The 23,431-nt window shown below is 45.8% G+C and overlaps 1 long non-coding RNA gene across 2 annotated transcripts; it reads right to left on the bottom strand.

Moving 5' to 3' along the window:
- Positions 1 to 266: 266 nt before the first annotated feature.
- On the bottom strand, positions 267 to 21,771 carry LOC132364745 (uncharacterized). 2 transcript variants are annotated; one of them, XR_009502903.1, is made up of 4 exons: positions 21,691 to 21,771; positions 13,252 to 13,400; positions 8,577 to 8,716; positions 267 to 2,243 (listed from the first exon to the last, which is right to left on the bottom strand). It is a non-coding gene; the product is annotated as an uncharacterized LOC132364745 (long non-coding RNA). The 2 variants fall into 2 exon arrangements; XR_009502902.1 differs by lacking the exon at positions 21,691 to 21,771 and having other exon boundaries at positions 13,252 to 13,476.
- Positions 21,772 to 23,431: the final 1,660 nt, after the last annotated feature.

Genomic DNA, 23,431 nt, shown 5'->3' with positions numbered 1-23,431 from the left:
GGTAAGATACACATAAACATAAAGCTTACCTTTTTAACGATTTAAAAATGTACAGTTCTGTGGCATTAAGTACATTCACACTGTTGGGCAGCCGTCACCACCATCCATCTCCAGAACTTTTTCATCTTCCCCAGCTCAAACGCTGCACCCGTTAGACACTAACTCCCCAGTCCCTCCTCTCCCAGCTCCTGGAAGCCACCATTCTACTTTCTGTCTCTATTAATTTGACTACTCTAAGAAGTCCATATACGTGGACTCACACAGTATTTTTCTTTCCGATTAGCTTATTTCAATTACCAAAATGTCTTCCAGGTTCATCCACGTTGTAGCATGTGACAGGATTTCCTTCCTTTTTAAGACTGAATAATAATTCCATTGTACACAAAAACCACATTTTGTTTATCCACTCACACTTGGATTAACCATTAGACACTTTCACCTTTTGGCTATTGTGAATAATGCTGCTATGTACAGGGGTGTACAAATATCTGTTGAAGTCCCTGCTTTCAATTCTTTTGGGTATATACCCAGAACTGGAATTGCTGGATCATACAGTAATTTTGTGTTTACTTTTTTGAGGAATCGCCATAATGTTTCCCACAGTGCCTGCATCATTTTACATTCCCACCAGCAATACACAAATGTTCCAATTTCTCCACATTCTCTAACACTTGTTATTTTCTGTTTTTTGGATAATAGCCATCCTAATGAGTATGAAGTGGCATCTCACTGTGGCTTTGATGTGCATTTTCCTAATTATTAGTGATGTTGCACATCTTTTCGTGTGTTTATTGGTCATTTTATATCTTCTTTGGAGAAAGGTCAAGTCCCCCGTTCTTTGCACCTGGGCTGGCCGTTAGAGTGACCAACTGTCCTGGTTTGTTCAGAACTCTCCCAATTTTTGTACTGAAAGTCCTGTGTCCTGGGAAACCCCTCAGCGCTGGGCAAACTAGGACAGGTGGTCACTCTAGCTGGCCTTTGATCAATAGAATGCATTGGAAGTGAAAATGTGCAGCTTTCAGCCTAGGCCCCAAGGGGCTTTGCCACTCCCTCTCATGCAGCTCCTAGAAATCCGCTGCCCCATAAACAAACCCATGCTAGCCCACAGGATGATGAGAGGCATGTGGCCCGGTCACATAACTCTTGCTAACAGCCTACTGGCCACCAGACCTGTGAGTGATGCCACCCTCATTCATTCAACTGCCAGCCGATTTGCCCGCTGATGGCAGGTGCGCAGCCCAGCGGAGCTCAGCCAAGCTGGCCCAGACCAAAGAATGGCCCAGCCAGCCCACAGAGCCGTCATTTCAGTAAGCGGTTGTTGCTTTAAGCCACTGAGGTTGGAGATGATTTGTTACTCAGTGCAAACTAATTCATACAGCTCCACATAAAGTCTGCTATGTTCAGGGTTCCTCTAAGACCTTTGCTGCAGACAGGACCCTCCTGTCTTTCCAGTGCCCCTATTCTTAGTGAGAAGAGCTTCACCTACACTTTTATTGCAGCATGGCCACTGAAGCAGTCAAGGGCCCTTTCATTCTCTCTGCCAAAAACAGAAAAAAGCTTTCCCCTCTTCCCATCCCTTTGTCCTCCCCTCACTATTCACTTCTCACTGCACAAAGAGAGATGCACTCATTAGACTTAGATGCTGAAGTAGACTTTAGGGCCCCTTCCGCATACCACAGCCAGCTAATTTTCCTTACACAGTTCCCATTTTTCTCCCACCAATCTTTTTCTTCTTGATCACAGCACATCTGAAAGAATTCTGACTTGCTTCAAATGCTCTTTCTCCAGTTGGCTGAAGCTTCTGTGACTCCAGCCCTGCTCCACTTGCTTGGTTCTCTGGACAGTCGCAGCGCGAGGAGTTGTTTTGACACAGGAGCCTGGTCATGGCCATCCTAGAAGCTGTTTCAAAGCTGTTCAGAGGGTCTCATTCTGGGAAGTCAAGGTCAAGCAAGATTAGCCCACTCTTCTAAAGGAGACCTGCTTCTTGCTGGAACTTTCTGGCTCTTATCTCTCTCAAGAAACATTGAACTGTACTTAAGTGTCCAATGATAAAGGCCCAAAACATACAGACTTCTTTCTTTCTTCTCATCAACCCTTGGTGAGCCCTTGCACCTGCAGTGAGAGGGATCTGGTCATAGTGCTACCCCAGCCTCCAGGGCATGTAGGTAGCTGACTGTGGATGGCAGAGTTCATTCGCAGCCTCAGAGTGACGAGAATTCCATTTCAAGACTCCTTCCCTCGTCCTGGGTCAATAAAGATCAAGCAATAGAAATGTCAGGACTTTAGAAATCACCTGGTCCAACACGGCCATTTTACAGATGAGGAAACTGAGGCCCAGACTTGCCCAAGTCTGGAAGTGACTTGTCCAAGGCAACCCAGCAAGATGGTGGCAAAGCCAGGGCTAGAACCATGGCCCTCTGACCTCTAGACTGGTGCTGTCTCAACTATCCATTGCTCCTTGGTTGCTTTTTGAAAAATGAGTTAGGAGAAATGAAAGGAAGCCAAGGATTTTCTACAGACCAAACCGTTGGGTGGCAGAAGCCTAGGGTGGAGGGCAGTGCTGCCAAGATGAGAGATCTTAGAAAGCCTCCTCCTGTCCTTTCCTTGAGCTGAGAACATCCACAGGACAGAAACAAAACTTAAAGAAAAAGGAGCCGAGCCCCTTACCCAAGCCAGCGTAGGAACACCCACCAGAGGAGAATGCCTTGTCCTCCCACCTTTCTATTTTATTTAGGAAACACCTTTCTTATGAACTTACACAACTTTTCCACAGGAAAACTCCATTGTGTATTAAATACCTATGTTCCTGTTAATTCCCTTCTGATGCTTGTCTGGTTTTCACACTGTGCAATCACTGTAAGGATACACTTCTCAGGGTGTTTTTTCTCTAATATTATTTCATATTCAGGTTTTTTTGTGTCAATGGAGGCCTCATGTTTGTCGATTATAATTGTAATACTGTGTGTATTATATGGGTGCATCATAATTTGCTTTCCAATTTGCCTCAGGTTGAATATTTGTATCATTTCTAATTCATTAGTATTAACAACACCAATATGGTTATTTCTGTATGAATAGTTCTTTTATCCCTTTGGGTTTATTTATTTGGAGTATGCTTCCCTGGACAGAATGGCTGGATCGTGGCTAGGACTCAGCTCTTGCTATTGCCAGATTACTATCTAGAAAGGTGCAATCAGTTTGCAGGGCCTTCACCTTCATTTAAATGTGCCATTTCTCCTAGCACAGAACTGGGCTATCATTGCGTTTTGTCATTTATATTCATTTTTGCCATGTCAAATGGGAGAAGCTGAATAGTCAGGATTATAGGATATGAATCAAGGGAGGAGGACCTGTGAGATGAAGCCAAGAAGCAGAACTGGGCAGAAGCTGTGACAAATGCTCCGAGTAGGACGAAGTGAATGAGAGTTATCTGTTACAGCCTCTTGTCCCTGGATGTGTGGTGGGCTGGCCTGGACTGAAAATTCAGAGTTAGGGTGCACCCCAGTTTAACAAATGTGTGGTGGAGCCCAAAACCTGTTTCCAGCTTTGCATTTCCTTCTCTTTTTTAGCCAGGCTGTGCATCTTTTTGTGGATAGTTTACTATCTGCACTCCTTCTGTGCCTTATCTTTGATTTCTTGTCCTGAGGACTCTTTTTCCTACTTTCACCAGCAAAAATCAGAGCTCCTGAATCGTAAAGGAGCGTAAGAACCTCTCCACACTGGCTTCTCCTCACCCTGGGCCCCCATGGCTCACAAGAAGGCACAGTGGCGTGGCTCCCAAGGGTCATTCCTGAGAAACAGCTCTTCCTGGTTGTGTTTGATTTGGCCAAGATGATGATGACCAAACAGAGCTTCTCAGAAGTTCCAAGGAGAAGGGGTGGCGCAGGGAGCACAGACAGTGAACCAGCTCCTCGGGCCATCTCTGCTTTTGCCCACCCTTCCTCACACACATGCAACTTCTTTCAGAGTGGTTTCATACAGCCTAACATTCAGAGGTCCCCTCAGGGACCAGTAGGCCAAGTTTTGAGCCCACACCAAGAAGTCTGTCAACCACATGGTCTGCTCTGAAGCCTACAGCATGTGAAAAGTTATATTTAATATCCCTGGGAGAAACCAAATATAGCAAAGCCAGTTTGTGGGATGCAACTGCTCTTTTTTTAAGAACCATCTCTACCTAAGTGTTTGGTGAACTCTTCGCTCTTTAGAGTTGGGCTATGGATTCTCTAGTCTTAATTAGACACATGGACAAGCAGAGGCTTTAAGAGGTACAGGGACGTTCCAGGATCCTCGACAGCCCTACAAAAGGTCATTGCCATCCTACTAGACCTGGTCAGCATATGACTGACACCAGAGCAGATAGTGTGAACACAGCATGACAGCACAGTCAGCACAGAATCCTGTCCAGTGGCCTGACCATGGGCTGGGCGGTACTCCTTTCTTCCTGAAAGTCTGGAATTGATGGGGTAAGAGGGTGGTGGTGCAGAATGGATGATCTAATTTTCCACTGGGATAGTCAACAACTTGATCCCTACCACTGAGGTCTCTCCTTCTGTGAATATTTACCTACCTATGGACTGGGTCTCAAGGCTTCTGAATAGATGCTTCCTAGACAGCCACACTTAGAATCTTAAAACATGGCACGGCCTCCTTCCTTTCCTCACTGATTCTGAAAGAAAAAGCCACCCCCAGTCCCTTTCCTACCTCCTACCACTCCAGGCAGGCTAACGCTGGATAAAGCCCTCCTATACCCCTCAGAGTAGGGACCCCAAAAGTCCACTAAAAGACCTTCAGTCAAGCTGTCGTTGTTTAAAACACAGCGGCTGGTCTTTGAAGCAGCTAGTAGAGGTTCCAAACACTGGTCGTTACATTTAAAGAAGACCTAAAGGAAATAGGAGGCTAGTTAATGGACTTCCCTGAGCTCTCATCATATACCCAGAGCAAAAGAAAGAGGGGAGAAGGAAGAGGAGAGATTAAGCCCTTCTTCGCAGAGTGGTCCTGTTCCCTAGCTACAGAGAAGCAAAGTAACAAGGACATTGAACTCTGGCCTTCTGGGGTTCAGCAAAGCTACAAAGGTCAAATGAGGGCCCTTTCTTGGCCTCTTGGGCCCCAATCAGGATATGACCCTTCTCCAAAGGGAGCAGATGATATAGGCCACCCCCTATCACAGTGTGGGATCCAGCACGGGTCCAGGACAGGGACACACACTCAGGTTAGACAGAGAGAGCCATGGGGCCAAGCAATCAGATTTGTTGGCCACTCTTGAGGTAAACATGTGAAGCCAACAACCAGAATTTTGTAGAGCCACTGGGGGAAGAAACACAATCCATACAAATCGATTGAAGATGTCTGTTCTCAAAGACTTTGAATTTAGAAGTAAGAGTTTGGAAAACAGGAAGGGGCATGAGCCTCATACAGCAGCAGAGGGTGAAAACAGCGTGAGAGGGAAAGGAAAGGTGCAGACACCCAGCGGAAGTCAGCCGAACGGGGTCCATGTGAGGGCAGGTGTGCAGATGGGACCAAACAGAGGTGATTCTCTCGGCCTTACAGTCCTTGGTAAAGAGAAAACGGAAGTTCACAGCATAACCCGGGCCCCGGTGGAGCCTCAGCTCCACCCAAGAGCAGATTCTACATTTGGAAAGCCTTGGCCCTCTCCTTGAACTTGGTTTTCAAGGTTTCGGCAGTGTCATTTCATTCCCCCTCAGCTCTGACGTGTCTGAACCTGTAAGCACCTCCAGAGCTGGAGCACGCGTCATCTTCACGCAACGGATGAATAACTATGGCTTGCTCACAGGCTCCTCGTTATCATAAAACAAAAATGCTACTTGCCTCAAAGCTGAGGTTTTGGGAACAGTGGGTTTGAAAAGCTGCAGGAGCAGCAGACAGAGAAGATGGCAATGAGCTAACCTTTTGAAGGGCCCTTGCAATGCTCAGGAGCACAGGCCAAGCAACCCGGCATCCAGATAGGGTTTTCTCTTCGGCGGGACAGTATTGTTAATATCATTCATTACTGCCTCTGATTAGGTTCCCAGGCTCATTAAGATCTCTGAGCCTTTGAATGTTTCTCTTGGATCAGATTGGATTCCACTTTGCAGAGAATTGTCAGGGCTTTCTAGTATCCGATGCAGGCCAGATAGTATCTCTTGGCTTGACTCCTTCCTAAAGTTTCTACCCTGTGCTTCTGTGTGTGCACCGCCGATGACGCAAATCATCGTCCCGGCATGCTGGCTCTCAGACCCCTTGCTGCCAGATGAACTAGGGCTTCTAATCCAAACAAAGCCAACATATAAAGTCCAAAACACTGAAACTAAACTTATTCTAAAAATTATGCAGGTATGTGTTAACACTCCAGTTAGACACAGAGAACAACAGCTAAGCCAACTTTTAAAAAGGAGAGTGAAGAGGGCTCTTACCCTCTCTGATATTAAGATGCATTATAAAGCCATCACAATAAAAACAGAAATTAAGAAAATGTACAAATAGGCCAACAAAACAGAATAGAGAGCTCAGACACAGAGTCATGTATATGTCTGGACTTAATATAGGACAAAGGTGCTACCACAAATTGGGGGAAGGATAGATTGTTTAGTAAACGGCATGGGGAACTGGCTTACTATATGGAGAAAAATAAAACTGAGTCCCTACTTAATACCACATACAAAAGTGGGCTCTGGGTCGTTTAAAGACCTAAGTGTAAAAGGTTAAAGAAAAGTAGTAGATATAAAATTAGTAGGATTAAGTGCAGGAAAATATCTTTGTGATTCAAGAAAGCTCTTTTAAGATGAAATTTCAAAAGCATAGACCATAGGCAAAATTTTATGAATTTGATTACATCAAAATTAAAGATTTCTAGTCAGCAAAATATCCCATAAACAAAGTTAATAGACTGATTAAAAAAATAGATATCTGTAACATCTAAAACCAATGGGGAATTTATACGAAGAATATGCAAGGATCTTGAACATTTATGACTGCAATAGAAAATGGGGAAATGATATAAACTGACACTGTACAGAAGATGAAACTCCAGAGAACTAACAAGTTGGTGTAGGTCAGTTTTCCTGGGAAGCAGATTCTGAGATGGAGAGTTTTGAGCAGGTTTTTTGGGGAGTGGTGAGGGAGTGAGGAAAACAGCATTGGGTGGAGCCAGAATCTGAACTGTGATGCAGTTGCAGCTTAGGCTGACACAGTGGGGGAATGTGGAAACTGGGGTGTCTCTTCAGAGAGGTCCTGAATTCAGCAAGGGGACCAGGCTTTATTTCCCTGCAACGACTAGTCATTGGATGGATGTCACCCCCAAGGAGAGTTCATAACCCTGGGTGAAGCAGCTTCCTCTGGCTGAGGATAATTGCTGGGGAGGGTCTCATCTATGAGCCATCAGCAACCAGCACTACTGGTAGCTGGGTTAACAAGGACCTCGGTCTTAGAGCAGGAATCTGAACAGTACACTATGTATCCACTATGGCAGATATGAAGGAAGCCTCAAAAGCATTAGTAATATGAAAAATGCAAATTAAAACATCAAAGAGCTATCACTGTATGCCTTTTATATTAGCAAAATATAGAAAGAAGTGTAGTGCCAACTATTGGCAGGATTATGGGACATGACAGCTCTTATGGACGGCTGGTGAGAAGACGAACATCAGAAAAGTGCATCAGCAAACATTCTTGGGAACGTTCTGGCATTATGAGTCAAATTCAGTGTCGCATACTAGCAATTCCTCCACTAGGTATACATCCCAAGAAATTCTTATACAATTCCGTAAGGAGACGTGTATGCGAATGTTTTCTGCACGGTTATTTGCAGTGGAAGTGGGGGGCTAATTGAGTTTCCATCACTAAGATTGAGAAATAAAATGCAGTGAATGCACACTTGGGAACTCTGTGTAGTAGGATTGTAGCAAATGATCAGATGTACACACAGCAACATGGATGGATCTTGAGAACGATGAAAAGAACGGGGAGGGGGCGGGGGAGGAAGAAAGGAAAGAAACGTGATGAGATGGAACATTCACATAAATTAAAAATACTGAAAGCACAGGGAACTATATTCAGTATCTTGTAATAAACTACAATGGAAAAGAATCTGAAAAAGAATATGTGTGTGTGTGTGTGTGTAACAATCGTTTTGCTGTACACCAGAAACTAACAATATTGTAAATAACTATACTTCAATAAATAAAAATAAATAAATAAATACTGCAAGCAAATAGCATTTGTATGAAAGCAAACGAAAGGATACATCTTAAACACATAAGAATCACCGTGGGTGAGAGGGGGGTATGGAACCGTGGGATGGGGAGTAAAAGGAATAAGGCAGTAAATAAATTCAAGAGAGGAGTCTTGCAGGGACCAATGATCTCGGCTGGTTCCATGGCTCCATGAACCAAGGAGTCAGGTTAATCCAACTCTCTACACCTGATTTCTAAAACTAGTGGCAGCAGCAAACACCACCTGAGCCCTGGAAAAGCAAGCTCATGTTCTGCACCTTCTCTTTCTCTGAGATCTCTCCTAAAAGGTCACAGGCTGAGTCACTGGAAAATCACAGAGCCCTGCTACACACCGCTCCCTGCTCTTACCTGCGAATGAAATGACATCAACCTCCGATCTTCAGTGGGATGAAATGGCTGGCACCTGGATAAAGGTTCACGCCTCTCCCGGGCAGAAGGACTTTGCTCACAGGATGCCTTTTCATCTTGTATCCCTTGAACTTTCCCACCTGAGATTCCAATCAAAGTCATCACCTTAACTGAAATGCAATAGGCAAAACAGCCACCGCCCCCCCTTGATCAGGACTGGTATGCAAGATAGGGGAAACACAACCAATTCGGGGTGCTGTCTTAGACCTTGCCCACCTGGGAGAGGGCACCAAACAGGGAGATGACATCCCACTGGGAAATGGGCTCGCTTTGGCCCACTTGTCTGGCAAACCCTCTCTGTTCATGGGGAATGGGTGAGGTGTGAACTCCCCTTGTGAAATCTATCCTGCATGACCCATCAGTCCCAGAAAAACTGGAGATCCTGAGAGAGCCAGAAGAATAATGAGGCTTATCAGTCGGTCTTGGATCCTATTCCCCACGGTGGCTATTCCAAACCCCAACTGCTGTCCCTGAAGTCCCCCACAAGCAATTGAGAACCAAGTTCAGGTTACCAGTCCAAAGGGAGGAACACAGAGATTAAGATCTAGGGATGCAGAGAAGAACTGAGCCGGGAAGTCTGAGAGAAGCCCTGCCTCTCAGGCTCAAAAGGTAGAACCAGAATGTCAAGGTGCCCATAAACACTGCTCTGAACCTCTTGGCTGGCACCAGGCCCCGACTCCAAGGTTAACCCTTCCTTGCCCAGGGCATGCCTTCCTCAGCACTATAGAAAAGGTCTCTTCTAGACACCAGTATTGTGTTCACAAACAAGTCTCTGTAATAAATAGGATCCCTAGGCAAAATAAGAATCCCAGGATACATGGTAAGAGAGTCGGTGTGGGTGCCATTTTTATCATGCTTTTTTCTGGGTCCAGAAAGTAAACTTCTGTGCCAGCTTTAAGACTTTTAATTCAGGAAAGTGCAGGGTGAGATGGGTCTTGCTGTTTAAAGGCTTCCTCAGGACAGAAGTTGTCTGGTGAATGTGTAAACTGCCTGTGCCCAGTAGGCCTTCTGCAAGTGTTAACTCCTTTCCCCACCCCCGCTTCTTCTTCTCCCATTGTTGGTGTAGTTGAGGAGTCATGCAGGAACCCAGGAGGCGTGGCCTCTGCTCACGGCTCAGACATCTTTCTACAGAATGATCTCAAGCAAGAGGCTCTCCCTTCTCCCAGCCCTCTGCTTCCCTGCCTCTAGTTTCTCATGTTTAGAATTGGAGGGAGTAAACTCTGTCTTGCGGGTGGCCAGGTTGGTCCCTGCCCCCTTTTCTCTAGGTTCTAGGGAATGAAAAATATTATTAAATTTTAATTTTCTAATGGAAAACTATGAAGTAGAAGCAAAAAAATTAGCCTAATCCTATGATCTAGGTAAAATCTGCTGGCATTAAGAAGATGGGGTGTTAGAAAATAGAAGCAATATAGAAACATACAAAATGAAAATTGGAAGTCACCTTCTCCCATTCACACTGTCCACAGTAAATAACTACTTCCCCAAAGTAAATAACTACTATTGTTTCTTATCATTCCATTCAGAAAAATTATGCATATGTATTTATATGTATTCTTTCTAAAAAGTTTGCAGAAGTGATCATACCGTATATGGTACTATCTAATTTGCTCTCTTTTAACTTGATACATCTTTTATATATATATATATATATATATATATATATATATATATATATATATGTGTATGTATATATACTTTATTCTTTATAATAGCTAAATAATATTTCATCAAATGCATTGTAACTCAGTCCAGGAGGATTGTGAATTTCTCTCCTTTTGTGAACACCAACCAGCTCAGACTCTTGCTCCTTGATTTCCTCCCGAGGGTCAGAGTTGTGAGAAGCTGTGATTCAGGTGTCAGGTGAGACAGAGAAGTCCCCATACACCCAAAAGTTCCAGGTGAGTCGCTGTGAAACTGTCATGGTGTCAGTGTTTGCTTATTTCCCTTTCTGGAGAAAATGTCCACAAGCCAATGGCCAATTTGCCACATATGTTGATGGCTGAACATTTTGGACAAACTTCAGTGTGTCCAAATGATGAAATATCAGGTTTGAAAAGGACCCCAAGGTCATTTGGCTTAAGCTCCTTGAACCCAATGTAGGAATCCCTTCTACGAGCTTCTGTGTTATCATTTATTTACCATCACTCTATCATACCGTGGAACAGCTTTTACTAACAGAAAATTCTTTCTAATTTTCCCAAACCAGCTCCCATGCAATGTACCTGCATTGGTCCTAGCCCTGCCCTTTTAGACATCCTTGAACAAGTGTGTTTCTCTTCCCATGGCCACCCTCCAGAAGTTTGACAAAAATGCTCACATCCCTCGGAGTCTCCCCTCTATTCATTTAACAAATATTCTTCCAGAGACTATGTACATACCAAGCACTGTGTTAGGCATACTGTAAACTCTGTGAGGGCAGAGAGCTTAGTCTATGTTATTGTGCACTGTCTCCACACCACCTAAAAGGGCCTTACATACAGTAGGCATTTAATAAATATTTGCTGAATGAATGAATACAAAGATGAATCTCAGAGTCTCTGCCCTCAAGGACTTCTTAGTCTAGTGGGAGGCAGAACAGAACGATAGGCAATTATAATCCAGGGACAGAGAAAGGATGTGGGTTAGGAGAACCTCAGAGGAGAGGTTCTATCCCAGCATTCATAGTTCCCACCTCCTTCTTCCACTGTAATGTTGATCACGTCATGTTGTCATGATATGTCTGCACGTCTATCTTCACCACTGGATTGTTAGCTCTTTGAGGACAGAAACTGTACTATGTGTCACTTAGCTTTGTATCCCTTACACTTAACACAGGGGCTGGCATAGGGGAAGCGTTTCATATTTGTTTAATGAAGTGACTGATTAATGGATGGCTAAATGAATTAATATACTAATATTCCCAGAGGAAAAAAAAATTAAGGAAACTGCTTTTATTGGCCTAAACTGGTGTTACCTTAAGTTTCACCAACACAAAAAATTGGTGAAGTACCAGTGACAGAAATCTTGGGAGAAAGCGACCATGTCATCCTAGGGCTCCCCAAAGTCTCATTTTTGCAGCAAACATTTAATGAGCACCTCCTCTGAGTTTGATACACTGCCAGACTCTAGGACAAGGCAAACAACACATAACTCCTACCTTTCAAGATCTCCCAGACTAGCCGGTGATGAGTGCTCTGACAATGTGCAGAGGCTGCTGTGAGGGGCCGGGGGGTCAGGAAGCCTTCCTGAAAGTGGAGATGCCTGAACTGAGGGCTGAGGAAACTGTCCAGGTGAGGAGAGGGAGGAAGGCAGTCCTAGGCAGAGGGATGCACAGGCAGAAGTCCAGAGGTGTGAGAACTCAGCAGTGTGGGAGTATCATGTTTGGGGAGTGGGAGGAAGAAATAGAGATGGAGACAAGGCCCTGCCAAGGAATTGAGATTTGACCTTGAGGGCAGGAGGGAGCCATTGAAAGAATCCTAAAATACCATGATGATCAGATTTGCATAGTAGAAGATTATTCTTACGGCAGTGTAGAAAATGGATTGGAGGAACAAGAATGCTATAAGAGAGATCAGTTAGGAGACTATTTGGAACTTACTTGGAAAGCAGATGGAAAGAAGAATAGACATCAAAGACATTAAAGAGTAGCTGCCAGAACTCAGTGACCCACTGTGTACACTGGCTCTCAAGCTTCAGACTTGGGTTACTGGGTGGGTGGAAACACCATCACCCAGTGGGGAGAATAGGCGAAGGAGCAGGCTTGGGAGTGAAGACGATGAGTTCAATGGGGAGTCTGAGGGCCTGGGGGCCGTCTAGGCTGATCCTTGAGAAAGATGGACATGTGGGTCAGGAGCTCAAGGAAGGGAACTGGCCATGATACAGACCCAGGAGCCTCCAGGGGACACAGGCAGAGGATGAAAGAGTGGGAGTGTGCCAATCACCCAGGGAGAGGGCTTGGGGTGGGGAGAGGAAGGGGTTATCTGAGAGCCTCAATAGTCTTTCGTGAAGATTTCCAAAACATTTTAAAGAATCCTCAGAGTTATTACCAATTTAGAGCAGCCTCCTGTCTCAAAGCTGATACAGCAATGCATGAGGAAAGCAATTAGAGAAAAACAGCAGTACTGAGAGAGAAACCTGATTTTCAGATGTCCTTTGTGGGTAACAACAAAGGGACATGAAGGGAGCTTCATGAAGGAAAAGAGGAAGGCATCCAGACAAGGCCTGCTTGAGTGACGTGGCTTTTGCTTATTCGAGAGGATGCCCGGGCCCTGACCTGTACCCCCCCTTCCCACCCCCAGGTCCAACATTAAGCAACAGGCTTCCCAGGAAGCTGCATCCTTGCCTCCCCGGCTGCTTCGGTCATGAAATCTTTGCAAGTTACAGGCATCTGAGGCACACGATGGCCCAAGCAAGCCACATGCCTGTGTAAAGCTGCCTCCTGGCTGTGAGGAATAAAAATCAATATTTTAAAATCTGAATTATTCAGATGCTGTACCCCGGAGGTGATTCATAACCTAAGGAGCTCCTCAGTAGGAGAACAGCAGCTGAGGGTTTGTGTGAACATGGCTTAGCCCATGATTTCCCATGCCATCAGTCAAAGGACTAACAAAAGATTAAACAACAGAATTGTTCTTACACAGTGTCCCGAGGAACGCCCGAAGAGCTGGGCTACTCCGGCTAAGAAGTCTAGACTGTCATAATAAGGAGAGAAGCAACTTGCCCTCATGAGGGAGCAGAGGGTCCCCTGGGCTCTCCAAGCGTTGGTATCTTCAAGTCTCCTGGGTCCTTTGCACAAGGGAAAGCAGGTTAAGCTGGGGAAGAGGGGATTCTTCCAAGTACTCCCTTTTAGAATAAAATTTAAGAGCTCCCCTGAGAAAAGTGACAATGGTCATATCCCAAATCCCCATGTCATGTAGGTAGGCACTTAAACCTATTGCTGCGGCTGGGCAGGGCCTGTGCTACGAAGACCATGAACTATGTCTGGACTGGCCTAGGGGAGGGGGATGAGGATGGAGTGTAATTGGTGACAACTCACCTCGCAAAGGGAGGAAGCACCGAAACCCATTCTAGAGAGAAGGACACAGTGTGGCCTAGCGCACGTTCCCTGGACTTAGAGGGATGAAGACCTGAGTTTTGAGTCCTTGGCTCCACCACCACGTGACCTTGGACAAGACAGTTATCTCTCTCAGCCTCAGATTCTGTAACACCAAAATGTTGATAATAATCCCCTACTTACTGGGTTCTTGGGAAGATGAAATGAATAGAAGCAGAAACACCTTGCTGCTCCCTCACACTTTGTATTAGTTAGGCTATTACTTTGGTCGTTCTAACAGAGGGACCAGAATAACAGTGGCTTAAACGAGATAGGAGTTTATTTCTCTCTCATATAAAACTCCAAGCTGCTGTGGCCCCTCTGGTCTGAGAGCTCATCAGAGGCCCAGGCGGCTTCTATCTGGTCACCAGGGGTGTCACCTTCCTTGACTTACTCCGAGAAGGCTCCCCACCACTGCCGTGTTGCAGCTGGTAGAAGGGGCAAAGGGGCAAAAGGAGGGCCAGCTCCCTTCAGAAAACCCAGGAGTTTACATTCCACCTCTTTTCATTTCCCACAGGCCAGAATGTAGTCACATTACAGTCACATGTGGCTGTAAGAGGGGCTGGGAACTGTAGTTGTTTTCTGAGAAGTCACAGACTCAACAGAAAATTCTGCGATTATGGAAGAAGAGGAGGTGGATATTGAGAGACAATTCACAGTCCCTGCCACCCCACTTTGTCTAACTCCTCTTGATCCCCAGATCTCGGGTTTACGTCACTTCCCTTGGGAGGCCTTCCCCGACCCTCCAGGCTCCTTAGATGCGCCTCCCTGGGCCCCCTCACATCATCTTTGGCTTGCTGTCTGTTTTTCTGACTAGAATGTAACCTCAGTGAGTTTGAGGATGTGTCCGTCTTCCTCCCCGCTGTCTCCCTGTGCCACCCAGAGCGGGGCACAGAGTGGACATGAGATACACCCACGCTGACTAAGGAGGTCTGTCACCAAAGGGCCTTGGGATGTCCTTGGGGTGGAACTTTAGAGCTTTGAGGCCAACAGTGCTCTCCAGCCCAGGATTTGCTTGGAACAAAACTGGTACTTCCTGCTGCTGCCCAGGCAATGGGGGCGGTCGTCGCCCTGAAGACAGGTGGAATTTTCTTTGTACCCCTTAGTCCTCTCTCTGTGTACGTCTTTAGAACTCTGCCCATCCTTTGTCAGAGCCCTTGGGTGGGCAACTGTGCCCTTTCATGATAAACGCTGGCTCTGCAGCTCTGTTTTTCAGATCTGGGAATGAACAGTTGGGGGAAGAGCTTTCCCTAGCACAGTGGCCAGAACTGAGGATGCAAGTAGAGACTTGGTTTTCCATGCCCAGTCTCTACAGTGCAGCTGCCAGCCTGACGCCTGCCCTGTGAGGAGGGGGAAGGGACCTCAGTGAGGCTGTCCCAGGGCAGTCAGCCTGCACCCCCTGTGGGGAAAAATGGCCTCCCAGAGTCTGGGCCGTGTGAACCCACTGTTTAGTCCCTGAGCAGCTCCTTGGGGCTTCACTTTAATGCCCTCCAGCTCACTCCTGATTTGACATAAACCTCACCATTTTCTTAGAAAGCTCCTTCTTCTTAGCTCATTTTCTCTGTTACCAGGATTTCTTTAGGGATCCCAGCAAACATGACTCTGGTTCCCGTGAGGAGGGGAGGCTGCACCCCAGGACTGACCTCCAGCCCCTCAGACACATTCTCATCACCTTCCATGTCTTCCTTTGATTGGAACTAGAGGACAACCGGGCCTGAGCTCTGAGCGACCAGCTCTTTCTGGCAGTCTCCAGAGCCACTGAGGGGTAAGTCACCAGAGACGAAGCCCTGGGGGTTGCTGGGTACTCACGTTACACTCATACACAAAATGAGCCTATTCAAGAACCAAGTTCAAATTTCCTTGCTTGTATTTTTCCAGAGAGTTGGGGAGAGAGCAGCCATATCCTGCCAGCAGCCCCTGGGAACTTGCCCCTGCCTCCCCCCATGCCTGGCATCAAGGGAATCTTTGCCCTCCTGACTGTGGCACTGGACTTAGCTGGGAACAGACACAGTTTCATTCCAGCAGCCGGGTTTTTCCCCCCATAAATTGGCAGTGTCCCTTTAAGTCCCTGCCCGTCTCCTCTTTTGGACTGGCCGTAGGTTAAATAAACCAACTGACCAGACTTTTCTGACTGGGGGTTCTGAGCTGGAAATTCCTCCTACTTGCTTCAGCTTGTGTGCGGGAACAAAGAGCAGTTAAAAAGGGATTAGCTTTTCCCTCTGTTGGTTTCTCTCTTCTCTCTCAGAATAATTCCATTTCTAACTCTGGGATTTAGGTTCCTCTTGGAGCCCTGCTTCTTTCCTGCTTCTTTATTGACTGTCCGTAGAGCTACAGAAAGTTTCCCTGCACCCAATGTGGGGAGCGAGTGTCTCTCTGCATGGATTTCACAGCGTGACTTCTTGCACCCCTGATTATTGGATTCACCCATTTCTCTCCAGCACAAACCCTGGACTGGCCCTCTGAAACTCTGAGTAACATTCTATTAATCACATTATTTCCCCAAGCAGTCTTCTCTTCTGGGAAAAGAATATGCTCATCAACTTATACACATAGTCTGATTCTCATTAAAATCTGAAAGAAAAGGGTGGTAGAAAGAGCATTGTTTGGGAGTTGGGGTTTCTGGGTTCTCCTCCTACCTCTGGCATTAACTAGTGTGTGACCTTGAGAAAGTCATTTCTCTTGGCTGAGCCTTACAGACCCCTCCCTCTGTAATGTAAGAGGTTCCTTCTAGTGCTAACATTCTAGTGTCTACATTAAATAGTCTTGCAATCCCCAATGACACTTGATCATCATGAATATGCACAGATGAAGAGTTGACCTGGGGTCCAAGGTGATTATACTCAGGACCAGGATCCTGAAGCACCTGGCTTCAGCAGCCAGTTACCCCAGACTAGATCTTGCTCTATCTGTACCCTTTATAGAAAAGGATCTAGGGCTTCCCTGGTGGCGCAGTGGTTGAGAATCTGCCTGCCAATGCAGGGGACACGGGTTCGAGCCCTGGTCTGGGAGGATCCCACATGCCGCGGAGCAGCTGGGCCCGTGAGCCACAATTACTGAGCCTGCGCGTCTGGAGCCTGTGCTCTGCAACAAGAGAGGCCGCGATAGTGAGAGGCCTGTGCACCGCGATGAAGAGTGGCCCCCGCTTGCCACAACTAGAGAGAGCCCTCGCACAGAAACGAAGACCCAACACAGCCAAAAATAAATAACTAAACAAATAAATTTTTTAAAAAAAGAAAAGGATCTAGCAGATTAATGGAGCCCAGTGGTAACTGGGGCCAGGCTCAGAATGGACAGACCAGAGGCCTGATATCCCAGGATCTATGCCATTCCATTTTTACTCCCAAAAAGGACACTAGGTTTTTCTGTAGTCTCATGCTAGATAGAGGTCTGAACTAGAATCAACTGGTGTCCAGGACAGGGTCAGGGTGGGGAAGGGGTAGGGCTCAAGACAGACCATCATACCCCTTGTTCAGTTCTTCTCTCTGAGGTCTCTGCAGACAGAAGTACCACTCTCAGCAGCCCTGGGGCTGTTCCACAACAGTTTCACCCCTCCCTCCTCCTGGCATGGCCTAAAAGCAGGTTTGGCTATGCTGGGAACAAGTGATGTTTGCACTCAGCGACAATATCACTCAGCAGCCATGTGTCAGTGACCAGCTTTCCAAAAACCTGGAAAGAAATCTGCTCGCCAAACAAATGTGAAATATTTGCAAGTTTTCAAAAAGAAGCTGGGTCTGTTTTCCATTGGAGAGAGAAGGGGGCTGTAAATGTTGTAATTAGAAACAGACATTTCTTCCATTCTTTAAAGCAACGAAGATGTTATAAGGCTTGCAGATCAGACCTCTCTGTGAGAAGGACCATTTGGGGACACATGGCAAACAAATTCAGGGAAGCAGGCTCTGCCTCAGCAGGGAAGCTGCAGACCTGCAGCAGCCAAGATGTCTCTTCTGGAGTGTGGTTGTGTCTGGTAAACAGAGCTGCCTTCAGGATTGGCCCAGGGTGTGTGTTTTGGGGGCCAGGGGTGGGAAGGGTAGATGTGGTGGAGTGGGAAAACATCCTTGAGATGGATGCTTCAGGTTGTCATGGAATTCTCAAGAAGAAGATGCCAGTCTTCAGTGGTCCCAATGTTGGTGTGAGGAGGTTGTGTCCTGGGTCTGATCTCAGTTGTCCCCACCCCCCAGTAGTGCAGTTAAACCCTTGGCTTCCAACCAGGCTCCCTCAATGGAGAGGATGAAGAGTGAATGTTGACCACCTCGCACAGTCACACAGCCCCGGGCTACTAGAAACGTGCCAGATAAGAAACTGGTTGCTAAAACGTTTTTGGCCAGATTTGTTTGTTTATGTTATTGTTTTATGACCTCCAAAGATCTGGCTAATCTAAGTGGCATTGGAACATGTCCACTTTTCACTATATAGATATAGCTTCCTGTTGGCTTTGTTTGACTTAAAGTGTGACTATGTTAAGTTTTATACAAATATTAAATTAATAGTCATTGTGCAAGCAAAACTCATACTCGTTAAATCTGATTGTGTTTAAAACAGTGATTCGCATCCATGGCTGCACATTGCTATAACCAGGGAAGCTTTATAAAAATTCCCATGCCTCAGGCCCACCTCCAGAAAATCTATTTTAATTGATTTGGAGTGGGGCCTGGGCATTGATTTTTTTTTTAAAGGTCCCCAGATGATTCTAATTGCAGCCAGGCTTGAGAACCATTGTTCTGAATGATGCCTGAGAAATGTGCTAATTTAGTGGGGGGAAAACAATCAAATGAGATCTTAGTTCGAATTGGCTGGCTTGTTTTGTCAGTGTTCAGCCCAGTATCTGGATAGGAACAAAGCCAAGACTACAGTGCATTTATGTAAGGTTTGGAGGGTAAGACACTTCTCCTAAAACTGACTTATTACTGTATGTGTATTTCATCTACAGCAATAAATTGGAAATATTGGGAGGGAACCTCATGCTCTGTGAATATAGAGTCCCTTAATATTCAATAATAATCACTCCATGATCTGAATGGACAGGAGACAATAATAAAGAACTCTCATATTTAAAACAATCGGCACGAAAATGTTTCCGGTAATACCAGTTCATAATGAGCCAAATGGCACAGATTTATATTGCCTTGAATTTCAAGACATCACCAGTGATTTACGATGGCTAGATGCTCAAATCACCATCTCTTGCCCCTCAGGTGAACTTTTGGTTCAATGTATCTGAAGGTGGAGTGTGGAAGACAATTCAGGTAGCAGAGAATTGAACAAAGGCCAATCATTGAATAGGCAGCGAATTCGAGCTCGTTATCGTTATCCAGCTGGGACTGATCACCTCTCAGCGGGATGATTCAGGAGTCGCAAATGGTTGGAACCTTTGTTTTCCCTTCTCTGGGAAAGACAGGTCCATTAGCTCTCCTGCTGCTTTAGAGCTTAATTTGTTTTTGTTTTTTTTCTGACACTATGGAGGGGACAGTATATTCCAAAAATTAGAGGACAGCTAAGGAAACTTCTCCCTCTTTATAGGATATCATTAAGCACATCGGTGCCTCAGAGGGATGGGGAAGGCCATTAACAGACAGGAGCCAAGAGAGGGATTAGCTCATAAAAGAGAAGGCTGCTGAGAGCAGTTGGGCTAGATACAGGAAGAGCTGCCAGGTAGAGACCCAAGCTTGGGCATTAAAACTCAGCTCTCATCGTGTTTTTAAAGAGTTATCATCTTTTGCATCTAATAAAGGTAGAGTTAGGAACTGCCCTCAGGAAGGAGATGCATTAAATTCACTGAGGACAAAAACCCCCAAAGCTACAGCACCTGGGGCCATTCCCCAGGGGGGCGGGGCTGATTCCTAGACAGTGTGTCTGGCTGCCCCCCACTAACGTCAGGGATCCTTGGTGTAAGAGTACAGGCTGAAGTACTCAGGGGGTTACCTTATCCCACATCTGCAGAGGCAAGAAGCTGACATTAAAAGCTCATATAGTGCTCCTTTTACAAGTAAATGACTACCTGGAGAGAGGACTAACTAAGTCACGTGCTTGGCATTTTCTAGCTGATTTTCTATTCAAAGAGACCCAGATTAACTTTCGCGCCCATCAAGCTTTCCCCCAAACCTCCTGGTGGAAAGGGAATCCCCAGGTCCCTGAATGATGCTCAGTCATGCCCCTGGCTTAGCCTGCTGTCCCTTCCCCAGGTCTGTGTCTTCAATGGGATGAGAAAGACTTTGGCGGAGGCTTTTAGGCTGCGAATAAGCCAAGTGGATATAACTGGCAGTGTAAACAACAGCAAAAAAGATAAGGTGGAGAAAAGGGCTGCATAATTGCAGACTGAGCAGAATTTTAAGAGATTGAATCCTGGGGAGGTCCTGTTTCCATGGCCCTTGCCTGGTGGTTGTGGATTAAATATAAATATCTACCCATACTGGAGGCTGAATTCAACTCCTTTACCAAATAAGCAAAATATCAGTATCTGTTATATACAGGTAGATCTCTATTTGCCAACCTATCTCCTTCTACAATCCCTGACGGGCCTGAGACAAGGCAAACCACCTCTTCTCCGTGCTCCCGAAGCAGTGCCTTCCATGGGTGTTATGGAGCTCGTTGCCTTGGACTGTGGTTGGCAGGGAAAGCGAATCTCCCAGGCTCCGATGGACCAGTGTCTTACTTATCCAGCATCCTCAGCAGTGGAAGGCTCTCGGTGAATGTTAATTGAATGAACCTGTGTGTCCCTGTATTACATCTATCATTGCTAATAAACGTTGAAAGCCAAAGGACAAAGATAGAGTAATCAGGAAACAGAGAAAGAAGTATCCGGTAATAATAAAGTAGAAGTATAGGGTTGAAACATATTATTAAACCATTCACAGCAAGTGAAATTCTCTCTCTCTGCCTATGTCACCTCACTCTCCACATCTGCAAAGGAGGAAGTGCAGTGGACAGTTCTATGGCAGGGGACCTCGATCAAGAGTCAGGGGAGCTGTCTTTTTTTTTTTTTTTTTTTTTTTAATTTTTTATTTATTTATTTATGGCTGTGTTGGGTCTTCATTTCTGTGCGAGGGCTTTCTCCAGTTGCGGCGAGTGGGGGCCACTCTTCATCGCGGTGCGCAGGCCTCTCATTATCGCGGCCTCTCTTGTTGCGGAGCACAGACTCCAGACGCGCAGGCTCAGTGATTGTGGCTCACGGGGCCTAGTTGCTCCGCGGCATGTGGGATCTTCCCAGACCAGGGCTCGAACCCGTGTCCCCTGCATTGGCAGGCAGATTCTCAACCACTGCGCCACCAGGGAAGCCCAGGGGGAGCTGTCTTTTGTCTAACTGACTATGTGACCTGCGGCAAGTCCCCTCTTATGGAATGAGATTACACTAGATGATCTCCCAAGGTCCTTACACTTCTGTCATTTTTGTAATTTTATGCTTCTAGCACCATAATCCCAAGGTATTTCATATGGCTGAAGTCTGTCCAGGCGGTTCTCAGTGAATCCTGCCTACTCAGGTCGTTGGCTCTGGGGCAGTTCTTTTCCACCCAACACCGGTCCTAATGATAAATGCAGGCTCTCTCCAATTCTGGCCCCAGCTCTCTCAGGAATCAGACTTGAAAGTCATTTTCAAATTCACCTTTGGGCTGCCTTTTAAATGCTTCCTCCAGAGGCAAAAATCACAAAATGCTTTCACTAGAATGGATTTTAGAGATCATCTCGTGATCCTAATTTAATCCCCTGTCCGTGGAGAAACACAAAGTCCCAGGTAGGGAGGTGCCTTGCTCAAGGTCACATAGAGAGGTCAAGAGGAAGCATCCTGATGCCCATTTCAGGTTCTTTCCATTTCCACACCACCTCCAGCCACAGGGCCAATTCTCTGCTACCTTCTCACGCAGCTGTTTCCAAACCAATCAACCTGCCAACCAGGTAACCAACCTGTGTGTGCTTCCTACGAGCCTAGGACTGTGAACTCTGAGGCAAGTTATGTTTTTATTGTCCCAAAGTACAAGAGTAAACACTCACCTTTTGGCATAGAGCAGCGCTAGCCTGCATGGTTGAGTCTTCCTTTGATCTCTGGCACTGGCACTTAGAGTTCCACTTATTCCTTGAAACACATCTAGAGTTAGTTAGAAAGAGTTGCCTGTTTTCCAGTGGGTCAGATCCCGGTTCTGGGGCAGGATGGTTTAGGTCTGGGTAGTGCTCCGACCATGCAGGCAGCAACACCAGGAAGAGAGGAGGCCCCAGCCAGAGCAGGTGCAAACCCAGGCGCCCGCCCAGCGCAGCCCCCTCTGTCTGCTGCAGCCACACCCCCTCTTCCTGAGGTTTCAAGCCTAGACCAAGTGCAGCCCTTGCCCAGATGATGGCACTTCAGGCTCACTCAAGATGGTAATAGCGCCTTTCCTTCTTAGGCCACCACAGACAAGGATAGAATCTTTTTCCATGTAAATATATTAAATATTTAATGTAACAGACAACACAGACGTTTATACATACACGTATGTATGGTCAAGCCATTCAAGATGGCTGTTCTCTTGCTCTCTGTACATCCCCTGCTCAACCAGGCCCTGCTTCACTCACATGACTATCCAATCCTCTTAATTACATAGGGCTTAATTAGTCCCTGGTAACTGATGAGCCCAGCTGACATCAATTCCCCCTATAAATGGTAGCCTCCTTCTTCCCTGAGTGGGGGAGGTTGTTGCCATGTCCTGCCCACTATCTGCTGCACACAGTGGGGTGTTGCTCCAGGACCCTTTATGTAAGATCCCATGTCCAATAAACCATTGGTGTCTCTGTCGCTGTCTCCAGGCTCTTTCTTTGGTCTCGAGGTTGGGCAACTACAAGGCTCACAAGCCTGTGGGGTGCAGCCCAACAGTGTATTTTATGTTTACAAATACTTGCACCATAAAGTGATTTAAGAAGACATTTTTTGAATTGCTTACTCACAGGTATCTCTTGGAAGTTCTTCGCTGTTCATGTTACTGCTGTCCAGAAATAGTATAATCTGTTATTTTAAAATTTGCTGCTATATGGTAGGAAATGATCCCCTCAGTGGAAATGATCCATTTTAAGAGGAAACATTTACTAAAAGAAAATTGAAAATAAACAAAACCAGATGTGATAACATTTATAGATTGGAGGTTTATAAAATAAAATTTAAAACACGTTTGTGGTAGAAAACTTGGAAAATACTTTTTAAGAATCTGCAATCCCATCACCTACTGCAGTGCCATCTAATACGGCAGCACTAGCCACATGTTGCCATGAGCACTTGAAATGTGAAAATCTGAATTGAGATGTGCTATAGGTGTAATATACACCCTGGATTTTGAAGATTCAGTATCAAAAAAAATGGAGTATAAAGTCTATCATTAAACACTTAAGTGTTTGACATTATATTTTGGACACATTAGATTAAACAAAATATATTATTAAAATTAATTTCGCCTGTTTTTAATGTAGCTACTAAAAACCTTAAAATGACATATGTGACTCATGTTACATTTCTATTAGACAGCTAGGTCTAGAGAAGACACTGCTAGTATTTTGGTGTATTTCATCCATTGTGTGTGTTTTTACAGTTGAGGAGTCCAGCCTCCTGCTTACAAACCCGTGTGATTTTCCAGGCCTGACCCCAGGTAAGGCTTTCTCTGGCAGCCACACCGGGAAAGCTGCCCTCCCTGCACTGGCCTCGGCGCACAGCCCGGGCAAAACAGTCTCTGGAGAGAGTCGCAGCCTAGTCTCAGGCTTCCTGGCCAGTCAA

This window comes from Balaenoptera ricei, chromosome 4 (assembly GCF_028023285.1).
Source record: "Balaenoptera ricei isolate mBalRic1 chromosome 4, mBalRic1.hap2, whole genome shotgun sequence".
Lineage (NCBI taxonomy): Eukaryota > Metazoa > Chordata > Mammalia > Artiodactyla > Balaenopteridae > Balaenoptera > Balaenoptera ricei.
Note: the sequence above shows the minus strand (reverse complement) of the source record. Positions and strands in the feature narration are given on the sequence as shown.